The sequence below is a fragment of the Macadamia integrifolia genome, unplaced genomic scaffold, assembly GCF_013358625.1.
Source record: "Macadamia integrifolia cultivar HAES 741 unplaced genomic scaffold, SCU_Mint_v3 scaffold1661, whole genome shotgun sequence".
Taxonomy (NCBI): domain Eukaryota; kingdom Viridiplantae; phylum Streptophyta; class Magnoliopsida; order Proteales; family Proteaceae; genus Macadamia; species Macadamia integrifolia.
The window spans coordinates 114,680-127,770 of record NW_024868294.1 but is presented as its reverse complement, the minus strand read 5'-3'; the positions used below and the strand labels follow the sequence as shown (position 1 = coordinate 127,770).

Sequence of the window (13,091 nt, the reverse complement as noted above, 5' to 3'; positions counted from 1 at the left end):
AAGAAATTTTCACTATCATCATCCAACTCATCCATACACTCTTTGAGTTTTGAATCAAAATCAATATCAAAGTTGGTAATTAAATCATCAAAAAAATCCAGAAAATCCTCAATCATATTAATCTCTTCTTCCATATGTGGTTGCTTGCCTATCCTAAACATATTAAACTCAACAATTTGGTTACCAAAATATAATCTTAGGAAACCATTCCGGCAGTTGATTAATGCATTACTGGTAGCCAAGAATGGTCTTCCTAGGATTATTGGGATCTCATCCTTGGTTGAGAATGGCTTGGTATCTAACATAATGAAATCAACAGGGAAAATAAATTTCCCCACCTTTAGTAAGACATCTTCAACCATCCCTTTAAGAATTTTAACAGACCTATCTGCCAACTGAAGAGTAGTTGCAGTGGCTTTTAATTCTCCCAATCCAAGTTGCTTGTACACATGGTAAGGTAAAAGATTCACACTTGCGCCAAGGTTAAGTAAGGCATGCTCAATGTAGGTGTTGCCTATGATACAAGATATGGTAGGGCTTCCTAAATCCTTATACTTGGCTGCTATAGGCAGAGTAATTATGGAACTAATGTTACCTGCCAAGAACGCCTTTTTGGGTACACTAGTGATACGCTTGTGAGTATACAAATCTTTTAGTACCTTTGCATAGGCGGGGATCTGGGATATGGCATCCAAAAGGGGGATGTTCACTTCTACCTTTTTGAAGACTTCTAAAATTTTGTCCATGGAAGCAGTCTTCCTTTTGTTTACCAAGCGATTAAGAAATGGGACAGGATGAACATAAAGACTATTAGGGATTTGCCTCTGTTCAGAAGAATCATTTTTGGTTTCCTCAACCAAATCATCTTTAGTTTCAGAAAAATCTTTAGGTTCATCAGATGAACCTGAAACAAGAGGCAAACTTGTGTCCTCAACTGAAGGAGAGTTACCATGAGTAATAGATGAGGAAGATTTAGGAACGCTGTATTGGTACTCTCGACCACTCCTAAGGGCATAAACAACATTACATTGGTTAGAGGGCCCTTGTTGGGTCTGACCTTGTACTATATTCAGTGGTGCATTAGTTGATGTTTGTGAACTAATAGGCTGATGATGCCTAGGGTTAGGCTCTAGTTGACTGGGTAAAGTTCTTTTTTCCCTCTCACGCATAATTGAGATAACTTGAGTGAGTTCTCTCGTAAAATTTTGATGGCTTGTCATGAGGAGGGCCATATTTTTTTCTAAGTCACTTATTCTACTTGCCTCTCCAGTGTTGGTAAACCCAGGGGGTTCCTGATAAGATGATAGGAGAGGGGCCCTAGGAAAACTAGCCTGAGGTCCTACATTTGACCTAGGAAAAATATTTTGAGAAAAAAATTGTTGTGCAAAGGGAGACCTTTGGAGTCCAGGTTGACCTTGATTATAGAAATTGGAAGGCCCTGCTTGGTTGCCCCGATTCCAAGAGAAATTTGGGTGATTTCTCCATCCTGGATTGTAGGTATTACTATATGGATTATTCTGGTATAAGGCATTAACACTATCATTAGAAGTGCCCCTAGAGGTGTTGGCGCATTCTTCTAAGAGATGTCCAGGGGACTGGCACCAAGCACAAATCTTAACCAAATTGACTGATGATGGCTCTCTAGGAACAATAGCCTCAATTCTCTTGATTAGGCTATCCAAATGGGCTTCCTTGGCTACTATACCATCCATAAAATATCCTTTTCCTCCTATGGTTCTTTCACTCTCTTGGGTTGATTCCCACTCACGGGTTTTGTCAACTAAGTCATGTAAGAATTCCCATGCCTTTCCTTCATCTGTAAAGGATGTGAATCCCTCAGGGCACATAGACTCTATCATTTGTTTAGTTGGGTAATCAATACCCTTATAAATTATTTGACATAAATGCCATAAGTCTAGGTCATGGTGAGGGCATTCTTGGAGTAGATCTTTGAATCTCTCCTTAAGTTTGAAAAATGACTCACTAGACTTTTGTCTAAACTGAAGGATATCACTTCTAAGCTTATTGGTCTTGTGAGTTGGGAAAAACTTCTTAAGGAAGACAACTGTGAACTGATTCCATGAGGTTATGAAATTTGAGGGTAACCCATACAACCACTTCTTAGCTTGGTCTTTCAATGCAATAGTGATAAACCTAAGCTTAACAGCATCATCAGAAAGATGTTGAATCTTAATTAGAACACATACCTCTTCAAATTCCCTTAGAAATTGGTATGCATCCTTAGAGGTCAACCCATGGAAGTGAGGCAACATAGTGATGTATTGAGATTTGAGTTCAAAATTATTGCTCAGGGCTGGTGGTAGAACTATGCAGGAAGGTTGGGTTGTTCTAGCAAGGTAGAACCTATCTTTTAGAGATTTAGGTGAAGGGTTTTGCTATTGGTCTCCCATATTGAAGGGTTTTAAAGAGAGCAAACGTATAACGTCACTACTTGTTGGATCTCTTCCTTTTAACCGATTCTTAGTATTACGTACACACCTAACACTCTTGCAACATAAAACTACCCACAATTAGAGTAAGACAAGCACAAAAGAATGGATAGCAAAACCTTTTTTTTTATGATTTTTTTGATTTTTTTTGGATTTTTGAGAGCTTACCGGTAGGGATCCAGGGTTGCTCAGGTCAATTCCTAAGGTACTACTACAGGGCGAAACCTGTCTTTATCATACTGTAAGGCATGGCGACCTCCACCGATACAACTATTATTGCAAGTTGTTCTTCTCAGGAATTCAATAAAAGAAAAGGAAAAACAAAACAAAGCAAACAAAACACTCTGACTTACCAAAAGAAAGCGAAAAATAACATGGAACTGTCTCCTCGACAACGGCGCCAAAAACTTGTTTGAGATTTTAAATGTAACCGCAAGCATACGAATCAGTGTAGCGACGGGTCAAACTCAGAAAGAGCAACCACTTTTTTTTCTTTTAATAATGCGAAAGTGAACTTATTAATGGTTGTGATCTAATTCTAACTACCGTCCTAAATATATGTATCTAAAATAACGTCCTAACCATTCGTCATCTAAAAATTTAAAGAGGCAAGCCATGTAATTAAAATGAAATAAATAAATAAGTGAAAATAAACAACCCACGTAATTAAAAAAAAATAAAGAAAAAAAATACTGAAATAAAAATAAAGTAAAAGAAAGGGGAGAAAGCTAGAGAGAGACTCACAAGTAGGTTTCTCTACTTAGCCCGAGAAATGCATCATAATATGAGCTTCCCTACTTAATCAGAGAGTCACTCTTACAATGGTTACTCTACTTGGCTTTAGGAAAAGGGAGACAATTAAAATAAAAACAATAAATTGATGATTCTATGGCTAGGAGGGGCAAAGCCAACACATACACTAGCCATGAACCTTGGGGGAAAGGGATAACAATAATGTAACGACTGAAATTAAAATCCTAAATTAAGAAAGAAAGGGTAGTCAGAAGAGGGAATGAGAGGGGGGATAGAAGACTATAGAAGGAGCCTACTTACTTGAACTTCAACCCTTGAACTTGAAAGCTTGGGTGATTTGAGATACTACCAGTACTAAAAACCAGATCTGGAATAAACCAAATCTGAAATTTTTAGTATTATAGAAAACAAATCTTGAAACAAAAAAAACTGAACTTGAAAGAAAAGATGCTCCACGGCTTGTGATCTTGTCACCTAGATCTAAGCCTAGAACTATAACTTTAAAAATTACAACTCAATTGCATAAATCATAAATATAAAAGGCTGAATAAGAATAAAAGAGTGATTGCATTAGTTGACATAAAAAAAAATATTACAAAAGTGATTAAAGCATAAATAGAGAAGAACTAAAACTAAGGCATAATATTGAGAATGCTCATTGAATGAGCAATTCAATAAGAGATCTCGGATCGAATCAATATTGATATACCGAGTANAGAAAAAACAAATCTTGAAACAAAAAAAAAAAAACTGAACTTGAAAAAAAAGATGTTCCACGACTTGTGATCTTGTCACCTAGATCTAAGCCTAGAACTATAACTTTAAAAATTACAATTCAATTGCATAAATCATAAACATAAAATGCTGAATAAGAATAAAAGAGTGATTGCATTAATTGACATAAAAAAAAAACAACTATTATAAAAGTGATTAAAGCAAAAATAGAGAAGAACTAAAACTAAAGAGTGAGAGAGGGAGAGAGAGAAGAAAAGTAAGCATAAACTAGAAAATAAACTAAGGGGAATAATAATTAGGAGGGGGAAGGAAGGGGCTTTTATAGGGCTTTTGTCTTGCCTCCTTCATTCTACAAGTCTTCTTTAAGAAAATAAAGAAAATAAAATAAAATAAAATCTTGGTAAAAATCCTCATTCTCTGAGATTTGTGTGAGGAAAGAGAGCATTCGTTTCTAAAATTAACAAATTATATTCCTTCCGTGCAATATTAACCAATATCTTGCAATCTTGATTAAATTAGAAAGGAATCTCTGCATAGCATCTTCAAGATCTTATGAGGTGGCAAGGAGAGAGAATAATCTTCAGGATTTTGTAGGAGAGAGGATGTGGTACCAATGAGTGGGTCCCACCTTTGGACTGGTTCTTGATTCACTTTAAGCACTTTCTCTTGTAAACTTGGAAACTAAAAAAAATTGAGAAAAATAAAAGTAGTACTATCCAAAGTGGGGCAAAATATATACTTATATCCCTAAGATTTCACACATTATTGTGCTCATCAGACTACCGAAATGATGAAATTCTTTTGGTTCCACCACGCACTCATAGAGATGCGTTGGTCTGATATAGAAGTCACCATCGGCTTGCTTAGGCCCTGTTTCCACACTACCCAAAGGTTTGGGACTTTGTCAGGTCTTACATTGTGTATGAAATCAACATCAAAGCCGTTTTTATTGAAGAAAATCTTAGGAAGATTCTGTGCCTCCATCATTGGCTCTACAATGCAAACGATATCAGGATCGTTCGCCCTTAATATCTTCCCTAAGGCCATCCGAGCAGCCTTCTTCTTAAAACCTCTAATGTTCCAGTAAAGAACCTTCATAGTCACTTTTTTAAAAGGGCTAACCTGTCAGACTTGTGAGAAGCCTGCTCAGGATAAGCAATATTCTTCCCCTTCTTCTGCCTTCTATCTTCCATACCGTTCTCAAGCACCACTGCAGCCCTGTCCAATTCCTCAACGTCATCATGATACATAACCATCGCCCCCTCGGTGTAGAGTTGATAAGACCTAGTGAGAGCATGCTCAGGTTCTCTGTGACTCACGCCCCTACTGTTTCCTTGGCCATTACCATGACCCCTTGAAGAATTTATCGTGTGCCCCCTACCATGACCTTCCTCCCCCTGCGTCCAGATCTCCTCCATAGGATTAACTTCTTGCCTGTGGTCCCCGTACCCAGGCTCCTCACTATGGGCTAGGTAGGTGGTTTGGTCTGACCCATAGTCTAACCTCACTTCAGACCCACTTTGATAGACTATTTCTGACTCATCCAGGTAGTTAAAATCATCTGTGGTTTCCTTATTTGCCTCCATCAGATAATCTTGCTCTAAAGGAAGGTCAATTATGATGCCCCCCATCTCCTGGCCTCTTGCCATATGCGATCGAATATTTTCCCTAGAATGAGGAACTGATAAGTCAACTAAATCTTCTTTCGAATTGGAAAGAATCCTTCCCGAATTGAGGACTGGAATCACAGCTGTGGCACCACTGCCTGCACTCAGCCGCTGCCCTGTTCCACCATCTTCATCCGAGATAGGCACTTCAAGGGCTCCTTCCCTGCGGCTTTCCTTGCCTTTAGCACCAGCTGCCTTCTTATCCCTACATTCAGGTAAAGAATGGCCAGTTTTTTTTTTTTTTTTTTTTTACAAAAACCGCACCTGTCAATTCCATCTTCATATGTGATTAATTGTTTAAACCAAAACACCTCTCCAGACCTTGGCTGCCGCCACTCCACTTGTATTTCATCCACCCTTTTGGCTCCTATCACGACCTCCACTTGACTCACGCGAAGCTACCCATTACAGCCGACCTGGTGCGTCTATCTAGAGCCACTAGCCTACCCACCACCTTTGCCATAGAGAGAAGAATTTTCTCATGCCAGTATTCATGTGGAAGGTCTGGAAACCTAATCCACACAAGTTTTGTAGTGTTGTTCTCCACATGAACATCAAAGTCGGGTTTCCATCATTGAAATCGAATGAAGTGACCGTGAACCTAAATGATGTTTCTTCTCCACATTGCTACCATGTCCCCCTCTAACTCGAAATGGCATAGAATGAATCTCTTTCCCATTGGAGCAAACGCTGCCCTTCCCTTCAAGTTCCATCCTTCTACTTCTACCTTACGTATATCATTCATGGACATGAATCGGAAGTTTGCCCTCCCTATCAAGGCAAACTTAAATCTGTCAAACCTCTCCACATATGCATCCTGGGGAATGACAATCTTGGTAAAGGATGCAGTGTGAATAGGGTCAGGAAGATCATCAACATCAGGGAGGGCTCTTTCCACCACTGTTGCGAATGATTTCTTCGTTGTCTTGGTCGTCCTGTTCTCAAGAGTAGATGTTCCATCACCTTCACCAAAATCATTGTTCCTCTTCTTCCTTAGAAGACCCTCTTCATTCATCTTTGGATTCGAGTATTCCTTCTCCTGAGTCTTCCAAAAGTCCACCATACAGAGTTGTCTGCCTCAATCCGGCGGCCTTCCTCCCCCAGGGTCATGACTGGACTCCAGGACCCTATCAGTCAGAGCATTCTCGCACATCTCCATCCTCCAGAGATCCGGTTGATTTCAGATTGATCTCCCTAGATGTGCTGCAACAAGAAGCTACTGAAAAATGGAACTTGAACCAAACCAAAAGTAGTGTAAGCTACTTTTGGCATTTGTCTTGCATCATGAAACAATGTAAACATTTCATGAAAACATGGAAAATGATCTTCTAAACTTTAAAACCATGTATTATTTTGTCATAGATATACACTGTCAATTGCAAGCATAAGTGTAAGGCATCTCATGTATCAAATAGTCACAGTCCAGGATTTCATAACCAAGAGCTACGTGGCACACATACGTGAAACCATGGGCTAGATGGCACACACAATGAAACATGGGCTAGGTGGTACATCACATCACAAATCATCCCATCCTAAATGGGTCATTCTGCAGACTAAGAGAGGAACATAAACATACATCTATGCTTCTAACACCTAAACCCCCTGTTGGAAATGATTGTAATCATGTCATACAATCATTCATATAAATAATGTATAAAATTAATCACAAGATCAAAAAATACATTTATAAAGTATTATTCTATAATCATAGCAGACATTCATATTCTTTTAAGTAAATTCCATATATATATATATATATATATATATATTATTCTATATAATCATAGTAGACATTCATATTTTGCTATTGGTCAGTAAGATAGAATTGAAAGAAAAAATATGATACAAAGAATTCATCTAGGCATCCCCAGACGGAACAAATACAAAGCAGTTTCTTCAATTCTCCACCTTCGGCATTTCCATCAGCAGAGGAGAAAAGCAAACCCAATTAACCAGTAAATCTATATCTTGGGCGCTGCAAAAAGTCCCAATTTATGTCATTGAAAATAAGTGCTTGACCTGAATCTCATACTTCTGATCTACAGAACTTATAACATGTTTCGCAAGCAAATCAACAATACAATTGATTTCTCGAAATAATATAACATAAGTAAATATATTTATATACATATGTGGATCATGACGATGTCAATTCCACTTACACATCAACCAATTAACTCGAAAATTTCAGCTAGTGTTTCACTCACTCCAAGCACTGCTGCCTATACAAGCATACAATAATGCCTAAGGGTTCTATTCCATATAGAGGGTCCAACTAAATCTAACCCTAAACATTTTCCATTCACAGTTACAAATTCTTTCAATATATATGTCCAATTACAATTTATAAATAATAAACCAATTTGGTCCTCTTTGGTATTGTTTTTCTTTTTTCTTTTTTTCTTTTTACCTATTTAACAAAAATCATTAATGAAAACCATTTTTTTTTTTTATCAAAGCATAAAAATGGTTTGGTAACTACTTTAAAAAAATGATTTTTTTGTGAGAAATAGTTTGGTATCCCTATGTGAAAAATGATTTTTAGAAGAGATGGGTGAAGAGATGTTTTCTTCACCCTTCTTCCTTATAACTCTCTTTCTCCACTTTGGACTCGAGGGGGCAAGGGGCTTGGATTTCTAATTACAAAATAAATGACTACTATACCCCTTCATATTGGGACTTTAAGCACGTGCACATTAAAATTCAGCCAAAAATAAATGAAAATCAATTTTGATCGAAACACATAAATGACTCTTGATCCCTTTTTTATTTTTCTATTTTATCATTTTTTTAAAATAGAAACAAGCTCCATAAATGATACCAAATGCAACAAAAACCGTTTTTGTGAACCAAAATAAAAATAAATAAATAAAATATGATACCGAAGAGGGCCTTAAAATCCCATAGCCAAATAATAATGGTTAAAGTCCAATTGATAGACCCAACTTGGGGTATTATCTTCTCAATAAGTTTACCATAATTTGCTTTTTTTTTTTTTTTTTTTTTTCTCTCTCTCATTCTCAGTTCCCTCTCTCCTTTTCCTATTTTATCTCTAACCCTCTCTCTCCATCTGTCATTCTCTTTCTTTCCATCTTTCCTTTCTGACTCAATCTCCTATTTTATTTCTCTCCCCAAAACCGTAGAGTTCTTCTCCTACATTCTCTCGGCCTCTCGCCCTCTTATAGTTATATCTCCTTCCTTCTTTTACTCCAAAGCAACACACAGTTTCCCACTCTTCTTCTTTCTTCTCCTTTTATTCCTTCATTTTAGGATAGTGCACACATCTCTCTCCCTCTCTAACGGTTTCCCCTTCTGTCTCTCCTTCTCCCTATTTATTCTCCGGCTCTCTCCTTATTTTTGTCCTCTTCTCTTAGTCTCTATCTATGGATCCACTATCACCAAACCAGCAAATAGGAATTAAATCAAAAAAAAATATATCAGAATCGAAACTTACCTAAACTGAACCCTCTCTTCCTTCTTATTTTGATTTCTCCATGTTTTTGTTTTTTCGGCAGCTCATTCTCTCTCCCTCTCCTCTCTTCCTTCTTCTGCGGAAGTAACAACTGCCTTCCTCTCTTTTCTTTTTTTTTTTAAATCGAGCCACCGAACATCTTACCTGAATCATTCTTGGATGATCCCGTACATTGTTATCTGGCCTTGGTGTTCCATGCCTTGGAAACCAACCCATTATCCAAACCTTGAATTCTTCATATTCCCTCTGTATCCACAAAATGATGCATTAGATGACCTTGACATATAAAATAACTAAAGTATAAGATAAGGAACAGGATAATCCCTGCAAGGTACCTAGGTGTGGAAATCTTCAAGGGAAGGATTAAAAAAGATACTTTGTTGCCGATTATGGACAAGGTTGAGATTGGCAGGATGGAAAGGGAAATTGCTTTCAATGGTGGGCAGGGTGGAATTGGTCAAAATGGTGATTTCGGGAATGCCGACCCATAGCTTTTCTGTTTACTGGTGGCCTGCATCTCTAGTGGCGATGATGGAGAAATGGATGTGAAATTTTATTTGGACAGGTGATGTAGACACGGTCAAGGCTGTCACGGTGAAGTGGGACTCTATGTGTAAGCCCAAGGATGAGGGAGGTCTGGGGCTTAGGAGGCTGCTAGATTCCAATAAAGTAATTCTGTGCAAAATGATTTGGAGAATTAAAACTGAGAAGACATCAGCGTTGACCTTTCTTAGTGCTTGGTTTCTAAAGAAGGATGGACGATCTCTCAAAAAATGCAACACCTCCTCTATATTTGCAGGTATCAGGAAGATTTGGACCTTTGTGGATGGTAAGGAGCGTTGGATCATAGGGAACGGTCAGCTCGCAAATTTCTGGAAGGATAAATGGTGGGGTCCAAACTCCATCATGGAACTTTCGCTGGACAGCGATCAAAGCATCTCTATGTCAGCAAAGGTAGGGGAGTTCATCAGAAATGGGGAATGGCACCTACCTGAGGTAGTATCTCCTCTTCTTCATGAAATCTTTGCTCAGATTAAAAAGGTCGATATTCCGAGTTTGCAGATGGAGGACTTCAGGGCGTGGTTGCTAGCTCCCTCAGGGAAATTCTCCTCGAGGTTGGCTTCTACAAGGTGTTATCGAAGATCATGGCGAATAGGGTTGTAGTCTTCCTTCCCAGGCTGGTTTCGGAGGAACAAGGGGCTTTCCAAAAGGGGAAGATAATATCAGAAAATATTAGCCTTGCTTCTGAGTCGGCTAATCTGATGTATACCGTTGTCAAGGGAGGCGGGATAGGTATCAAGATTGATGTACAGAAAGCTTACGATTCCCTATCTTGGGAATTTCTCTTTGTTGTTCTAGGGAAGTTCGGATTCCCTCAAAAATGGATTTCTTGGATCCAAGAAATTCTCTCATCTTCAAGGATTTTGGTTTTAATAAATGGAGGACCAATGGGGTTCTTCGGTGTGGGTTGTGGTCTTCATCAAGGTGATCCGCTATCTCCCATTCTGTTTATTTTAGCTGAGGAAGTGCTTTGCAGAGGATTAAATAAAATGATTTCGGAAGGATCCATAAAGCAGTTGCCGGGTCCAAGAGGTGCCTCTACCCCAACTCATTTACTATTTGTGGATGACATTTTCACTTTCGTGAATGCATCAGTTAAGTATATTAAAAATCTGCATTTATTTTTATTGAAGTATCAAGAATGCTCTGGCCAACATTTTAATCTCGACAAGAGCAAAGCCTTCTTTGGAAGGTCACCCCCCATAGGAAACAATTTATTAGTAATTTTTTGGGAATTTAGGCATCAAAATTTCCTACAAGGTATTTGGGTGTGGAGATTTTCAAGGGAAGAGTGAAGAAAAATCACATTTTACCTTTGATGGATACGATTAAATGTAAATTGGCAACCTGGAAAGGGAAGCTTCTCTCGATGGCTGGTCGCATGGAGTTGGTTCGATCAGTAATCTCAAGCATCACTATCCATAACTCTGTGGTTTATTGGTGGCCTCAGTCCGTCATTAAAACTATAGAGCGGTAGATGAGAAACTTTATCTGGTCGGGTCAAATGGAGGTGCATAAAAAAATTGTAGTGAAATGGGAGGATAGTTGTAAGCCCAAGGACGAGGGAGGCTTGGGTATCAGAAAATTGAGAGACGTAATAAAGCTTGTTTAAGTAAGCTTGCCTAGTAGATCAAACATGAAGATACTATTATGAGAAAAATTTTCAGAGCAAGATTTGTTCAGAAAGACGGCTCTCTCAGGAAGGGGTACAAGTCTTCCTCCATTTGGCCAAGGTTGAAGAGGGTGTGGCAACTTGTTTCAGACATGGAAAGATGGATGGTAGGAAATGAGAAAAAAATCATGTTTTGGACAGATAGATGGTTAGAAAGCTCTTCTCTGGCCAAGTCTTCTAATTTGGAGCAGGATATGTTCACAGGGAGGAACCAACGCCTGGCAGATTTTATTCGAAATGGTGAGTGGTGCTTTCCTAATGTTTCTTCAATTTTTCTTGTCGATACCTTTGAGAAGGCTAAAAGAATTTCTATATCACATATGGAGGATATGTGTCATTGAAAGTTATCAAATTCTGGAGCCTTTTCTTTGAGCTTAGCATGGGAGGAGATAAGGGGGAAAAACCCGAAATTTCCTTGGTTTTCTATTCTATAGAAATCCAAGATACACCCTTGGCAAGCTATATTTGGGTGGAGGCTCGCTCATAGTCGGTTACCGATGGATGAGGAGGTGCACAGAAGGGGTGTGATGATGCCTTCTAGGTGCGGTTTGTGTGATCGAGCAGAAGAATCCATTCCTCATTTGTTTATTCATTGTGAGTATAACAAGGCCCTATGGAACTCTTTCTGTGAATTATTCGGTATCAGGTGGCAGTCTATTGATAGGATGGCGGACCTACTAGCCTAATGGAAACGAAAAGCAAAGTCCATAACGTTTTCAAAGGTGTGGCTCTGTGGCTTTATTCTTATTCCATATGCTGTCTGGATGGAGAGGAACGCTAGATATCACGATGGTGTGGCTCTTCATTATAAGCATATTTTTGTAAGGATTAAAGGAGAAGTTGGTATGATTTCCAGCATCCATCTTGGGAAGCCCCTTTCCATCTCTGACCTTTTATGTGCTAGAAAGTGGGAATTCCCCAGGTTACATGCAGACGTAGAGAGATTGTTGAAGTGCGCTGGTGTCTTCCATTTTCATGATGGATTAAGCTAAACACCGATGGATGCTCCCTAGGTAATCTAGCAAAAGTCGGAGCTGGTGGCATTTTTAGAAATGAGAAGGCGGAGAGCCTCTTGAACTACAGAGAATATGTCGGTGTCAGAATGAATTTCGAAGCAGAATTCTTGGTGGTGATTGTTGGTCTTGAATAGGCTAAGATGCATGCTTTCCAGAGCCTTTGGATTGAATGGAACCCTTCTGTAGTGGTGATCCTGTTTTCTAAAGGTTTGGTCCCATGATTTGCTCAATAGCGATGGAGGGATCTTTTACCTTTCATGAATTCAATCAATTGGAAGGTGACGCACTGCTATCGAGAGGCAAATGTGATTGCCGATTTCTTGGCTAAATCATCAGCGAAATTTGAAGTATTGTATCCAGTGGAAGCGTGGCCTCGGTTGGTTTCTATGGAATTAGACTTGGATGCTTCCCAACGTTCAAGATTTCGATTCCCGAATTTTTTTTTCCTTTTTGTTAGGCTAAGTTTTTTAGGGGGCCCTCTCCTATTGATGGCAATGCCGAAGGTGGGGTTGGTCTCTTTTTTCTTAGCCTATCTTTGTATGAAAGTGGTGCTAGTGTCCTGTACATTTTCTTTCTTCTTAATACAATGAATTTTAGTGAAAAATAAATATCAATTTCGGCAAGCTTGGCTTAATGTAAAAATTAAAGACTAAACATTAAATGCATGTTGAGCCAATATGGTAGAGATCCTCAAAATTGAAATTACCAAGAAGAGTAGAGATTACCAAGAATTCTACATAAATCCACCCTCCCCCACCCCCC

General features: G+C 38.7%; 1 non-coding gene across 1 annotated transcript; it reads left to right on the top strand.

Annotated features, from left to right (window-relative positions):
- Nucleotides 1–1,917: 1,917 nt before the first annotated feature.
- Nucleotides 1,918–2,024, top strand: LOC122064464. Its single transcript, XR_006135716.1, has one exon. It is a non-coding gene; the product is annotated as a small nucleolar RNA R71 (small nucleolar RNA).
- The last annotated feature ends 11,067 nt before the right edge of the window (nucleotides 2,025–13,091 follow it).